At 38.6% G+C, this 16,333-nt stretch overlaps 1 protein-coding gene across 2 annotated transcripts in view; it reads left to right on the plus strand.

Annotated features, from left to right (window-relative positions):
* Positions 1-16,333, plus strand: part of lmf1 (lipase maturation factor 1) — a 607,840-nt gene that overhangs the window by 49,813 nt on the left and 541,694 nt on the right. The gene's annotated exons all lie outside the window — the stretch shown is intronic.

Below are 16,333 nucleotides of genomic sequence, written 5' to 3' on the forward strand. Positions count from 1 at the left end.
GACTCATCAAAGACTGTTGAGCTATTAACTTATTCTTTTATTTTCCTAGTTTAAACTACGAAATACTTTAATATTAATTAAGCCTTATTTCTTTATTTTTCTACTATTCTTTGGTAATGCTTAACCTTTTAACTCTCGTTTCTCTTACTACTTTGTACCCAAGCTTTTGTACCTGGGTACCTTGATACCTAAGATAGTAACATTATACATTTTTCACTGTACTCCTGTAGTTTTGTACTTGAGTAAATGTGACAATAAAATCTGAAAAAAATCCGACCTATCTTGTCATGTCTTGTTCATGAGCATTAGGAAACCACGACAAGTTGCCAACACGAATGTACAATTCAAAGTACTATAATAGTAGAGGTTAGTTAGCTCAGTTGACTGGAGAGCTGGTTTGCAATGCAGAATAATGGAACAGTATCCCACAATGATGCCATAATATCCCATATTGGCTAAGATTATCGTGAAAGTTCTGCCTTCTCAATCTTGCTCCTCACCTGAAGCATGGTGATCCTCAAGTTAAGCTACCTTTGTCCTCTGGGACTATGGCTGTTTTACCTTTTCAACCACAAAATAGCTAACTAGTTTGTTAATATTGAGTTAATTTTGAATGCAGTTCCTAACATTTTCTTCATGTCAGAAGGCACAAGCATCCTGTTCAGTATTGCGCATTATTTGCGATTAATTGTGGACTGTAAGTTTATCTAGAGAATCCGATGACTCCATTATCTGAGTGCCAGAATTCATTCATGAATTCACTCATATAATCTGACCCCCAACTTCAGCTGTGGAATATATATCCGTATTAGTATGCAATTTCACCTCAGAAATGTATGTTTTACTTAACAATGCTCTAGGTTGGCACATAGGTTTAAGCAAGCAGAACTGGCAGTGAAGAAGATGCATAGTGTTGAAGAGACACACACAGAATAGATTGCTAATGGCATGGTGAGTGTTGGACAGAAATGGGTCCTCTAGCAAAAAGAATAAAATATGAAGCCATTTCAAACTAAAAGTCCTAACAATTCCAAAGTTATAAAATAAGTATGTTGTTATAAGAAAATATGGGAATAGTGAAAAACTTGTGACAATGGAAGGAGAAGTAATCCACCCTAAGGAAAATACCAAATACCAAGTATGCCATGAGAATAGAAATCAGCCTCTAGTCTGATCTTGTGAAGCATGAACTAGAATGTTGTCAGGATCATTACGTTGTCACCAGATATGCAGGCCCAATGGATAAAGATTGAGCAAAGTTATGGATTGCTTTTATGTGGAAAAGGTACCCATTTGGCCAAGATAAAGAAATCAGCTTATTGCTGTTAATCATGTCAGATCCCATGTAACCAATAAAATATGCACTGTTAAGATAGAGAATATGATTTAATTGCTCTTACAGGAACGTGGCTGTAGGGTGAATGAGGTTAGGAATTGAATATCCAGTAATATTCTGCATTTAGGAAAGATAAACAAAAAGAGAAGCATGTGAGGAAGTGCTCCCAATAAGGGATGAATCAATACATTAGCAAGAGATGATCTTTTATCCAAGGATCAAAATGCAGAATTAGATTGTGTAGAGTTAAGAAACAGCAAGATAAAGCAAACATCAATGGGAATTGTTCTTAGAGCAACTTGATGTAGTACTAACGTTAGGTCTACTATTAATCAGGAAATTAGAAATACATGCAATGAGGGTAATACAGAAATAATAAGAATAAATCACAAATATACTGGGCTAATCAAGTCTGCACTAATGCTGTAAAGGATGTGTGCAAGACAGGCTTCTGGGACATTGCACTGAGCCAATCAGGGATTTGGCTATTTTGCATTTGGTGTTGTATAATGACGAAGAATTGACAATCTTGCTGTAAAAGAGCCTTTGGGAAATAGTGACCATAATTTAGAAGTTTGTATGAAGTTTCATTGCAGCATAGTTCATTCTGATATGAGAGATTTTATTCTGAACCAAGGGAAAACTGAGGGGCAAATTGGCTACAGTAGGTTCAGAATAAACACGAAAAACATTATAAGTACACAGGCAATGACTACTTTGTAAAGAAATGCACCAAGATCTGAACTCTGTCAACCAACCCCTGAGAAAAAGAACAGGAAATGACATCACCACAGGAAATGATATCACCAACCACACACAAATAGAAAGCAGGAATCATCAGCAGTGCTTTGCACGGAGACCCATTGAAGATGTTACCTAGTAGGGTGACGAAACGTCTGGAAATGAATCTTCCAGGTCTGTGGGCAAACCTACATCCACAGATATGTATTCTTCCCAGGCTCAAACACCCAAATGGAAAGGTAAATCAACTATGATTTATTAAAGAATTTAAAGATTGCAAGAGATTAAACAGTCTTACAAAAATATCAGAGTAGTGGTAACTCTGAAGATTGGGAGACATTTAGGACCCAGCAAAGAAAGGTCACAAAACTGATAAAGGAAGGGAAAAGAAACTACGAATATAAGCTAACAAGGAACATAAAGGTGGACTATTAAGGTTTATATCAATGATGAAACAAAAGTAATTAGCAATGCTCAAAATGTTGATTCTCCTGCTCCTCGGATGCTGCCTGACCAGCTGTGCTTTTCCAGCACCACACTCTCAACAAAGATAAATGTGAGCCCAATACAGATAGGGAATGGAGAATTTATGGTGGTGAACAGGAAATGGTGTAGAAACTAAATTACTTTGCATCTGTCTTCAAAGCAGGGAAGCAGGAAATTATAGGCCAATAAGATCTGTCAATAAAAAAATTTCCAGAATTCATTATTAAGACCATAAGACATAGGAGTGGAAGTAAGGCCATTCGGCCCATCGAGTCCACTCCGCCATTCAATCATGGCTGATGGGCATTTCAACTCCACTTACCCGCATTCTCCCCGTAGCCCTTAATTCCTTGTGCCATCAAGAATTTATCAATTTCTGCCTTGAAGACATTTAGCGTCCCAGCCTCCACTGCACTCTGTGGCAATGAATTCCACAGGCCCACCACTCTCTGGCTGAAGAAATGTCTCCGCATTTCTGTTCTGAATTTACCCCCTTTAATTCTAAGGCTGTGTCCACGGGTCCTAGTCTCCTCGCCTAATGGAAACAATTTCCTAGCGTCCACCCTTTCCAAGCCATGTATTATCTTGTAAGTTTCTATTAGATCTCCCCTTAATTTTCTAAACTCCAATGAATACAATCCCAGGATCCTCAGCTGTTCCTCGTATGTTAGACCTACCATTCCAGGGATCATCCGTGTGAATCTCCGCTGGACAGGCTCCAGTGCCAGTATGTCCTTCCTGAGGTGTGGGAACCAAAACTGGACACAGTACTCCAAATGGGGCCTAACCAGAGCTTTATAAAGTCACAGTAGCACAATGGACCTTTTATATTCCAACCCTCTTGAGATAATTGACAACATTGCATTCGCTTTCTTAATCACGGACTCAACCTGCATGTATACTTTTAGAGAATCCTCAACTAGCACTCCCAGATCCCTCTGTACTTTGGCTTTACAAATTTTCTCACCATTTAGAAAGTAATCCATGCTTGTATTCTTTTTTCCAAAGTGCAAGACCTCGCATTTGCTCACATTGAATTCCATCAACCATTTCCTGGACCACTCCTCCAAACTGTCTCGATCCTTCTGCAGCCTCCCCACTTCCTCAGTACTACCTGCCTGTCCACCTAACTTTGTATCGTCGGCAAACTTCGCTAGAATGCCCCCAGTTCCTTCATCCAGATCATTAATATATAATGTGAACAGCTGCGGCCCCAACACTGAACCCTGCGGGACACTGCTTGTCACCGGCTGCCATTCCGAAAAAGAACCTTTTATCCCAACTCTCTGCCTCCTCTCAGACAGCCAATCCTCAATCCATACCAGTAGCTCACCTCGAACACCTTGGGCCCTCAACTTGCTCAGCAGCCTTCCATGTGGCATCTTATCAAAGGCCTTTTGGAAGTCTAGGTAGACCACATCCACTGGGTTTCCCCGGTCTAACCTACTTGTCACCTCTTCAAAGAACTCCAACAGGTTTGTCAGGCATGACCTCCCCTTACTAAATCCATGTTGACTTGTTCTAATCCGACCCTGCTCTTCCAAGAATTTAGAAACCTCATCCTTAATGATGGATTCTAGAATTTTACCAACAACCGAGGTTAGGCTAATTGGCCTATAATTTTCCATCTTTTGCCTTGAACCTTTCTTGAACAAGGGGGTTACAACAGCGATCTTCCAATCATCTGGGACTTTCCCTGACTCCAGTGACTTTTGAAAGATCTCAACCAACGCCTCCGCTATTTCCTCAGCCACCTCCCTCAGAACTCTAGGATGTAACCCATCAGGGCCAGGAGATTTATTAATTATAAGACCTTTTAGCTTTTCTAGCACTTTCTCTTTTGTAATGGCAACCATACTCAACTCAGCCCCCTGACTCCGTTTAATTGTTGGGATATTACTCATGTCTTCCACTATGAAGACTGACACAAAGTACTTATTAAGTTCTCCTGCTATTTCCTTATCTCCCATCACTAGGCTTCCAGCATCAGTTTGAAGTGGCCCAATGTTTACTCTTGCCTGTCGTTTGTTTCTTATGTATTGAAAGAAACTTTTACTATCATTTCTAATATTACTGGCTAGCCTACCTTCATATTTGATCCTCTCCTTCCTTAGTTCTCTCTTTGTTATCCTCTGTTTGTTTTTGTAGCCTTCCCAATCTTCTGATTTCCCAGTGCTCTTGGCCACTTTATAGGCTCTCTCTTTTTCTTTGATAGATTTCCTGACTTCCTTTGTCAGCCATGGCTGTCTAATCCCTCCCCGGATAATCTTTCTCTTCTTGGGGATGAACCTCTGTACAGTGTCCTCAATTTTATCCACAAACTCCCGCCATTTTTGCTCTATTGTCTTCCCTGCTAGGCTCTGCTTCCAGTTTATTTTCGTCAGTTCCTCTCTCATGCCCTCATAGTTACCTTTATTTAACTGTAACACCATTACATCCGATTTTGCCTTCTCTCTTTCAAACTGCAGACTGAACTCTACCATATTATGATCGCTGCTTCCTAAGTGTTCCCTTACTTTAAGATTTTTTCTAAAGTCTGGTTCATTACATAGCACTAGGTCCAGAATAGCCTGCTCCCTTGTGGGCTCCATGACAAGCTGTTCCAAAAAGCCATCCTATAAGCATTCCATGAATTCCCTTTCTTTGGATCCACTGGCAACAGTATTTACCCAGTCCACCTGCATATTGAAGTCTCCCATGATCACTGTGAACTTGCCTTTCTGACATGCCTTCTCTATTTCCCGGTACATGTTGCGCCCCTGGTCCTGACCACTGTTAGGAGGTCTGTACGTAACTCCCACGATGGTTTTTTTGCCTTTGTGAATGGATTGATCAGCATGAATTGAGGCTGAGCTAACTAAAGAGAAACTGAGAGCTGGAATAAATGTGGCATTATCAGTTTGTTAAGCTGTAATGTGAATATTGTTGAAAACGGATGTATTTTCCTACTCAGTATATCCCTATTTCAATATATCCCTCTTGGCAAAACCAAGGAACTCATTATTGACTTCTGGTGGGATGTTACTCATGCCCCCCTATACATTAAGAGCACAGAGGTGGAATGAGTGAAGAGTGTTAAGTTCTTGGGAGTGGTTATCTACAACAAGCTTTCTTGTACTCTTTGTGTGGGCGCACTGGTTACAAAGGCCCAACAACATCTCTTCTTCCTCAGCCAGTTGAGGAAATTTGACATGACAGCATATACCCTGGCCAACTTTTATAGGTGGGCCATCGAGAGCGTTCTTTCTGGATGTACCACTACCTGCTATGACAATGGTTCCATTCAAGATCAGAGACGGTTACAGAGAGTGGTGAACTCGGCCTGGACAATCACAAAGGCCAACCTCCCATCTATAGAATCCATCTACCAGGCCCGCTGTCAAGGAAAGGCCGCCAGCATTCTCAAAGATCCATCCCACCCTGGCAATGTTGTTCTACAACTGCTCCCATCGGGGAGAACGTACAGAAGCCTGAACACACGCACCAGCCGGTTTCGAAACAGTTTCTACCCTAGTGTTGTTAGAATACTGAATGGACTCACAAACTCTTAACATTCGCTGGTACCTGTGTTTTTGTTTTTGCTGCTGTTTACCTATTATTTACTTATCTATGCTACTTAACTGTGATCTGCCTGTATTGCTCTCAAGACAACGCTTTACTTTGTGTGTCGGTACACGTGACAATAAATTCAATTCAGTTGAATTTAAGCAATGCCTTGATGAATCAGACTAAACTTGCCTGATTTAAATTTTGTTCAGAACTTGGTAGTTAACACTTGGTCGCCTAACCAATGCATTCTCTGTACCAATGTTTTTCCCAATGAATCAGCTCTCTCTTCTTATTCTGTACAAAATATTGTTTCTATTTACATTGGTACTCTTGTGAAAGTCCTACTGAGTGTAAAATGAAAACCTTCAACAAAGTGTCTTTCTCTCAGCAATCTGTAACCGGTAGAATGCCAAAAAGATTAGTGCAGGATCCTCAACTATGTACAATCTGTATCAATCACTTGGATAAAAAACCAGTATATTCTACCTAAATTTGCTGATGATATAAAAATGCTAGGAAGCAAATTGTGAGGAGGCTACGAGTCTGCAAAGAGAAATTGATAGATTTAGTAAGTGCACACAAATTTGGCATCAGAATATGGCATGGGAAATTGTGAGGTTAGAACATAGAACATAGAACATAGAACAATACAGCACAGAACAGGCCCTTTGGCCCACGATGTTGTGCCGAACATTTGTCCTAGCTTAAGCACCCATCCATGTACCTATCCAATTGCCGCTTAAAGGTCACCAAAGATTCTGACTCTACCACTCCCACAGGCAGCGCATTCCATGCCCCCACCACTCTCTGGGTAAAGAACCCACCCCTGACATCTCCCCTATACCTTCCACCCTTCACCTTAAATTTATGTCCCCTTGTAACACTCTGTTGTACCCGGGGAAAAAGTTTCTGACTGTCTACTCTATCTATTCCTCTGATAATCTTATAAACCTCTATCAAGTCACCTCTCATCCTTCGCCGTTCCAATGAGAAAAGGCCTAGCATTCTCAACCTATCCTCGTACGACCTATTCCCCATTCCAGGCAACATCCTGGTAAATCTTCTCTGCACCCTCTCCAAAGCTTCCACATCTTTCCTAAAGTGAGGCGACCAGAACTGCACACAGTACTCCAAATGTGGCCTAACCAAAGTCCTGCACAGTTGCAACATCACTTCACGACTCTTGAATTCAGTCCCTCTGCTAATGAACGCTAATACACCATAGGCCTTCTTACAAACTCTATCCATCTGAGTGGCAACTTTCAAAGACCTATGAACATAGACCCCAAGATCCCTCTGTTCCTCCACGTCACTAAGAATCCTACCGTTAACCCTGTATTCCGCATTCTTATTTGTCTTTCCAAAATGGACAACCTCACACTTGGCAGGGTTGAACTCCATCTGCCACTCCTCAGCCCAGCTCTGCATCATATTCAAGTCCCTTTGCAGCCGACAAGAGCCCTCCTCACTATCCACATCTCCACCAATCTTCGTATCATCTGCAAATTTACTGACCCACCCTTCGACTCCCTCATCCAAGTCATTAATAAAAATTACGAACAGCAGAGGACCCAGAACTGATCCCTGTGGAACTCCACTTGTAACTGGACTCCAGGCTGAATATTTACCATCTACCACCACTCTCTGACTTCGACCGGTTAGCCAGTTTTCTATCCAATTGGCCAAATTTCCCCCTATCCCATGCCTCCTGACTTTCCGCATAAGCCTACCAAAGGTTGCTTACTTTGGTAGCAAGAATAGAAAAGCAGAATATTGTTGTATTATTGGTGCAAGCATAGCATGTAATTAGCAACGCAAATGGAATGTTGGCCTTTAATATAAAGGAGATGAAGTGTAAACATGGGGAAGTCTTGGCAAAACTGCAACATTGGTGAAACTGTACTAAGCGTACAATGTGATTGATATGGAAGCAGTACAAAGAAGGTTCATTAGGTTGATTCCTAGAAGAGGTTGCCTTATGAGGTACGCTTGAGCATAAACTCGTTGAAGTTTAGAAAAATAAGATGGATTTATTGGGAGCATTGTCAGAGTGGATGTTGAGACGATGTTTTCTCTTTGGCAAGGGGAGGGTGAGATGGGAAGGGGAGAATCTAGATCTAGGGGGCACAGTTTAAAAATAAGGGCTGTCCCATTTGGATTAGATTTCCTATAGTGTGGAAACAAGTCATTTGGCCCAACAAGTGCATACCAGCCTTCTGAAGAGTAACCCATTCAGACCCATTTCTCTCTGACGAATGCACCTAACACTACAGATAATTTAGCATGGCAAATCCACCTGACCTGCACATCTGTAGATTGTGGAAGGAAACCCACACACACCTGGGGAGAATGTGAAAACTCCACGCAGACTGTCACCCAAGGCTGGAATCGAACCTGTGTCCCTGGTGTTGTGAAGCTGCGGTGCTGTGAAGCTGCACTGCTGACCACTGAGCCACCGTGCCACCCTGAAAAAAAAGCAACAAGTTGGAGATGGGAAGTTTGTTCTCTCAGGGAGTTGTTAATCTGGAAATTCTTTTTCACAGCAAGTTATGGCGCCTGGGTATTGAAGGTATTTAAAGTTGAGTTAGGTGGATTTTTAATTGACAAGGAAGTTGAGGGTCATAGGACAGAGGCAGGAAAGTGGAATTAAAGTCATTACTTTATTGAATGGTGGATTGGGCTTGATGGGCTGAATGGCCTACTGATGTTCATGTTGCTGATGATATTTTGATTCAGAAATTTGTTTCATATATTAAGGTTTTGAATGTTGATAACTAGCTCAGGCTTATAAAGACATTTGAATTCTTCAATGTTATTTACTTAAAACATAGTTCAGTTTCAGAACTTTGCAACTCTTTACCTCCCTTATTTTTCCTTACACTAAAATTAAATATGTATAAAACGTTCAGTCACGACACTCTTCATGCTTATTTCTAACTTGCGTGTTGGCCTCCATTCTGACCTTTGCCCCCACACTGAAATCTTCCCATTTGAAATAAAATGCTACATGTGAGATAGTCTGAAGATTCAGCAAACTAAAGTTTGTAAATGTTTGGTGGATTTTTTCTGGTATTTTTGAATGTGTTCCTCTGTTTGGAATGTAAAATTCAGTTAATTTTTTAAACTCATTTTCGTATGACTACCCCAGTTTTTTTTCCTTCAGAGCATTCCTTAGTTCCTGCTGTGCTGGCGATTTAAGGAAATTATTACTGTTGGTTTATTGGAAAATAATTAGCAGTAAATTACAGGAAAATTCCATATACAGTATACATCAGATTGCAAACAGACTAGATGAAAATGTGATTATAAGATACGCAGACATATAAAAGTCTGAATTTTTGCCATGGGATGAGCTAAGGACACATGTTCTCAATGTGTTCTTAATGAAAGACAGCACAAACTGAATTGGTATAACTGTGTGGTATTTTAGAATGCCTTTAAGAGGTAATGCCCATATTCTGTTTGATTTTATTGATTACAGTGTGTCAGAACTGTTTTGAAAAGAAAATCACAAAGTAGGAAAAATAATTGTTTTTTGAAGTTCATTTGTAGTGATCGACGTTGTAAGTGATGGTAATTTGTGGGTTTCATCAGATCTAATTATGATTTGCGAAAATGTTAAGTAATCCATCTGCCTCATATATTTTACATATGCCATACATAGTCTTGTTCTTTTGCAGTCATAAATATTTAATAGCTAAAACATTATCCTATTAAACACATAAAGGGATGGAAAGTGACTAAATCTTTTATCTCTGTGGAGGTCTTTGTAAGAGATCGGAGACTGACTTGATCCGTGAGTGGTTGACGGAAACCATTCTTTGTGATCAGAATCACAAACTTTTCAGCAAATGAAGAGATCACTTGGTTTACCATCTCAGTGCGGCTCCCGGACGTATCTGCTTAGTTCTGTTGCCTGTCCTTTTACACGTGAAGCATTTTTAAACAATGCCGTAAATTCTGTTTCCATCATTGATTCTGTAGGTTAGGCTGTGTTCTAATAACATTGTAAATAAAGTAATTGCTCATCAAGTTCCTTTTTGTTAATTGATGACCATCCTGAATTTCAGTTTAGAAATCCTAACTCCCTGATCTGAGGTAATGGCTTCGCCCCTCATCATTTTGAACATAGTGTTTGGATTTCACTTAATTTTCTTCAATGGCATGGAATGAGTTTTAACTTTCCCCATTTTCACTTTTGTGAAGAAGTAGCAGTGTTGCTTGTCAATTAGAGGGTAATGTGTTCCAGCCCTATTCAAGTGCTTACAAATTTAGCTGACATCATTGTCTCAGTGTCTTTTTTTGAATGGTATGTTGTTCTAAGACCTTTCCTGACTTAGAGGTGGACTTAAAAATCCATAACACTTTTTATTTGTTCTGAGTAATTCGTTCACACTTTAAAGGGCTGTAATTATCAATCTATTCTGACAAGGTGATCAGTCGATACTTGAAGAAGACTGGAGTATTTTCCAGTTTTTTTTTAACCAAAACAGAACGTTCGATTAATGCCACTGAAACATATCAACTGGTTAATCATCTTGTTGTCCTTGGGAGCATGCTGTGTGCAACCTGCCATATTTGCCTACATTGTGTCAGTTATTACACTTGAAAAATACTTGGTTGTGAAGCAGTTAGGGATATTCTGAGGCTTTTATGCAAAATAGTGTTGCATAAATTCTAGTTCTTTATTTCCTCTCATCTGTCTTCATAAGGAATATTTTCTTCTTTCTTTAATTTTCCATTTGATCTTAACATCCTTGCCAAAATTGGCACTCAACAATATTTTAAATCAGTGTAGACATTCCTGATTAAGATATGGCAACAGTGACACTATTTTTGTTTTTTGTGACAAACGTAATTAAAACTCAAATGCCTATGTACATTAAACAATGCAGACAAAAAAAACCCTTCAGTATTTATTTAAACATCTGCTACCATTCAGTATCCAAGGAAGTAAAGCACACAAAATAAAAAAAAATTACTACTTTTCATCTTACCATTACCAATAAATATACAAATAAGCACTCCATATACTGAGCAAATACATATATTTGAAATCATATACTCAACATTTGTGTCTATTGCTCATTTTATATTACTGATTATCATTGCAACTAGCCACATCTGGAGTGCTAATTTGCCACATGTGGGTAGTGGGTAATGTATTGAGCAGCAGTGTTCTAACTGCAGCCAAGCTAATTTGTAAATATAAAAGAAACTCATTTAGTTGACACAGTGTGTTACACAGCATAAACTTAATTTAATCTTATAACTCCAGCGATGAGGTGTTAATCAGGTAACAACTGCTGTCCACTGTTCTGGAAAATATTCATGTGAAGTTGAAATTAATTGCCCTCCCTGGCTATAGCAATGCTTCCCCTAACGTCATCACTGTTTTGTATAACGCCTGCAATAGACGTACTTTGTACATTCAGCAGACATAAAGATAAAAGAAATATGGGGAAAATTTTATGCCATAACATTGTCTTGTCTTACCGTACAGAAAGTGCACATGAATGGTTTTGAAAATTGAGCAGCTGGCTTCAGCTTTAAAGCTAGTAATAAAAAAACAGTTTTGTGGGTTCAGTCTGTCCCCACGGAGGATGTGGGTTTGTCTGTCTCCTGTTTAAAATGCAGGAAAAGGGTATCTACTTTAGAATGGACCTCAAGTTTGTCCAAAGTTCATTTGCATTTTTGGTCTGCACAGTGCCTTTTATTAATCTTATGAGTTTATTCACCTTAATAATGGACAAATATACTTACAGTAAAAGTTAATTTTATTCCATGAATATTGAACGATTTTGGCGTTCAATTAAATTTCATTTCTATCCATATTGATATTATTAATTTAAGTACTTCAGAATATGATTAGTGACAAAAAATGCCAGACGTGTTGAGCGTCTTATCATGCCATGAAGCCATGCTGCATCAATGTGCATTGTTAGATATTTTGTAAGTAGTGGATAGTGGTGCATCTACTGGAGACAGATTACTTTTTTTTATCATCGCTTCAATTCAGTTCAAGGATATTGTCTACTCAGGATTGCAAGTTTTTGCCTGGGTCTTGATATGATTGAACAGGTCAATTCTCGACCTGCATTTCTTTCAGCTCATGGGACAGAAGCTCTCTGAGGCAGTGGGATTGAGTGCAGAATTTGGGTCCTTTCCTTCTCTGCTGGTGCTCTGCCTCATCATTATAATGTTGTGATTCAAAACGTGATGCAGTTGTTGCCATTGTGAACATTTGGAAGCAAACATTTCCCTAGTCATTAATGTCAATACCAGTCCACTTCCTGGAGAGCTTCAGAATGTCTTTGAAGCATTTCCACTGATTTTCCAGAACATTGGCCATTTAAGGATTGAGAAAACAAGATCTGGCAGGTAAGAAAGTTTTCAGCCATCTTAATACAGTGCATCAAAATTAATTCTACAGAAGTTTGTTTGAATGATTGTTGAACAGGCTTCAAGAAGAAGATTAGCATTTGTTCAGTAGTCCTTACATTGAATCTGGCAAAGGCATTGCTGATGGACTTTTGCTAGTGTTTTGTATTTTTGATACTTTGTGTAGGTTTCTAAGCAGTATAACAATATGCTGATGACTATTGTTCCATACATCAGACTTATTTATTTAGTTGTCAAGCACTTGTTGCTGTGGTTTGTGGAATGTTGAGCTGGCACAGCCAACCTATTGCATCTCTTCTTCAGAGAGATGGCAGCCAAGGTATGGGAAATGCAAAATTTATTACACAGTGTTTCCGTCAACATTTATTGAGGGTAAAAGATTTGACTGATAAAGTGTAGTGAGTTCTGTTTTAGCCAAAGTTGTGGACAGATCTGTATGCAGAATTGAACAGATTGAGTAGCTTGCAAATCTGGTGCAGCATAGGGAAAGGCACTGTAGATTGTAGGTTTTGTATATCTATGGTAGGCTATTTAGTTTTGGCATGGAATCAACTGGGGTTAAAGAGTTTTCTATCTAACTGGGGTTTGATGCTGACACCAGAGGGCAGTTCATCTTGAGGTGAATTGCCACTATCAAACAGATCGTTGATTATTAACTGTTGTTGCATTAACTGAAAAATGATTAGACTCTAAATTATATTAAATGGAATGTATCTACTGGAGACAGATGACTTTTTTTGTTGGAAGGTTCTAATCATATTAACAAATAATTTGAACTAAAAGCTAAATGCAGATTTATCAGCAACTGTAGAGAGAAACTGAGTTGACAAAGGCAAGCTTTCAGCAAATTGCCTTGTAGAGGAGGAACATTGGTATCAGGTTGTTTGGTCAAGTTCATACTGTTCATATGCAGTGCCATTCTAACTTCGCATAAATTCTAACAATGCTCTTAATTTGATATATGGGCACCAATATTGTTAAACAATTTTCAGAGATTATGAATGTATTCTAAGCATTTCTACAAGTACTCAATCTGACAAATGAAGAGTAATCCTATAAATTTAAGACACAGCACCAGGTTTCTTTACTTTGACCCGCCCCTGTTTTTGTTGCAAACAGCTTAAATGTTAATAATTCTGTTTTTCACTTTAATTTGTAGGAAATTTCCTCTCTAAGTATCTTTTGTTGTCAGAGATTGCACAAAAAATCTCTACAGCTGGATCAAATGCACATTACAGTGTGATAGGCATGTGACAGATTAAAAAAAACATACATTGACGTGCCAAGGATGTTTAGCTGCAGTAATCCATTTTAATTGAACAGAATCTTTATTAACAGTTTGATTGTGACAGGGGTATGCCTATTTACTTATATAAGTGAGTCAAAAAAGACCATCCAGTCTATCCAACCTCTTGATCTCTAATTTTACAGAGTGATGTGACCGTTGAATGACACAGAGGTATACAGTAGCAACATGTTTTAAGTCAATGGATTGATCCCCCTGCTACAAGAGAGGTTGTTGAACAAACAGATTAAACTTCTCTATGATGGCATCCTATGGTATTAGGCTAGGTAAGGCTTTGCCTATCTAACTTTGTAGTAAATCAAACAGCATCATTAATATCTCTGAGTGCTGAATTTCCTCAATAGTACGATGTCAAAATAAAACTGACCAAGAATAAAATATGCAACCAGTTTAAAGTCCATGATGAAGATTTAAATGGGGTAATTAATTTGATATTGTGTGCCCAACTATTGTTTGTCACTTGGATTGTCACTTTAAACATCGCTTCAAACGTCTGTATATTATTGATGTGAAAATGGCTGAAAGAAGGAGGTCATTAAAATTATGCTGAGACCTAGTTAAGTATAGATTCTCTTTCTGCCATGATCATTTATATTATGCTTGTTATTTGATCTAATTTCTTCTGAGTTGTTAGCTAGGAAATGTGGGCTAGTAGTGGAACAGAAGCATTGTGATGTGTAAATTTTAAGAATTTTTCTGTGGGCTTGTAAGTTAGTACAGTACATTGATCTTGTGTAAGCTGGTTGCTAAATGTTTTAGGTCTGTTTTATACTTGTAAAACCTAGTGAGTATGTAAAGCCAAATATTAATATATGTATTAATCTTCTTTTCTGTTGGAATGCAGAAATATAACAGATTTATTTTTAAAGTCTGAAAGCTACACCATAAAATGTTTTCTTTTTGCTGTCTTTTATTTACTATGTAGGTAATGTGTTGAATTTCAAACAGGTTTTTTGGACCACCACTGAAGTAACAAGACTTTACTTCAGTGCCAGACAGTGCAGTGATGTTACATTAACTACCTCAAATTGGCATGCATCTTTGATGTAGTTTTTGAGGGTTTTGCCAAAATTCTATCATCATTCCAGTACTATACACACAAGGAAGCTGTGGAACAGACAAAATGCATGACCAAGACATAGTTATTTCACTAAGAAACAGGCCTCATACACCTGGGCCAGTCAATTATTAGGCACCTTGACACTAATCTGTGTGTATTTTCGGTGGTCTATTCTTGGTAGCTATACAGCACCTTGGGATTTTTCCCTTTTCACAGTAGCTTCTTTCAGTTTCACCTATGAATTTTCTGTTCAAAACGAAAGGACAAAGAATTCATTGTGTGGAACTTAACCCTCCCTTTACTTAACTGAAGCTAAGATTTGCCACTGTGAAATTTTCTTCACTAACTACATCTGAGGTAAGTTTTTAATTGTTCAACTTGCAATTGTGCAGTGACATTACTTGAACTTAAAAAAAAGATTATTTGTGTGCCATTTTATTTGAGATTATATTGATTAGATTCTGAATCCAATTATAAAATTCTGATTTAGCTGCCTGGACTGCAAGATACTGTGCACAATTTAGTCTCAGTGTTATGGTACAATGTCTTTTAATTTTTCTGTGTACCCCAACCCCAAACTTGAATGCTCAACCTTTGTTTTAATTGAGGCTTGTCAAAGTAAATAATTGACCTGGTCCTCTGCATGCTCCTGCTTAAGTTGACACCATAACTGAAAAAGTTAGAGTTTGGGGGTGGGGGCACGGTTTCAAATTGTTTTTGAAAGTTTAACTATTTGCCCTCTTCAGGGTTCTCTCTGTCAAAAACAGATTGACATTTCAAGCAGTTATTAGGGGGCAAGGGCAAAAGGTTAAAGCTATTTAGGATGCCTTGTAATTATTACAGGCCTCGATGCCCTTGTTAAAAACAAAAAGTTGTTAAAATAATCACCCTGTGTGTTGAAATGAGTCACAGAAGGTCATTAAATAAATGTGCAAGTGGATGAAAAAGTCATTTTAAGGAAAATTTAAATAAAAAGAACTTTTGCTTTATGTAAAGCATATAAAAACCATCATTAGACAAAGAAAAAATAATTTACATCTTCAACAGCTGTTTTTAGTTGGTGCCAAACCTAAATATTCTGCAACAGTTGTAGGGGAGGAAATAAGCTGGAATGGTGGTAAATGAAACCACTTGTCTGGTTTCAGCATTCTCTTTGTTGTGGTTGAAGCTCTCCAAACTGGGTTCCTAAACTTTGTAATTACACTGTCCATATTGCTAGGAAGGAAAAAGAAATGCAGAGGAAGCTTTCTCCTCCAGGGTATTTGATTATAGAGACGGAAGGAAGGACCTTGCTGAAGAACTCCAGGGCACTGGTAATTGGAGAAATATTACCTTGCAGTGTACATGCTGTTTTTATAAACAAGAACCATAGTCAATTCATATAAACCTGCCAAAGTGAAGTAATTACAGGGTATTTTCACAAGTTCAGCAGTGCGGAGGTCTGAGGAGATGG

Source organism: Chiloscyllium plagiosum, unplaced genomic scaffold (assembly GCF_037043375.1).
Source record: "Chiloscyllium plagiosum isolate Xiang-an unplaced genomic scaffold, Cpla_swu_hap1 HiC_scaffold_20, whole genome shotgun sequence".
In the NCBI taxonomy this organism is placed as follows: Eukaryota; Metazoa; Chordata; class Chondrichthyes; order Orectolobiformes; family Hemiscylliidae; genus Chiloscyllium; species Chiloscyllium plagiosum.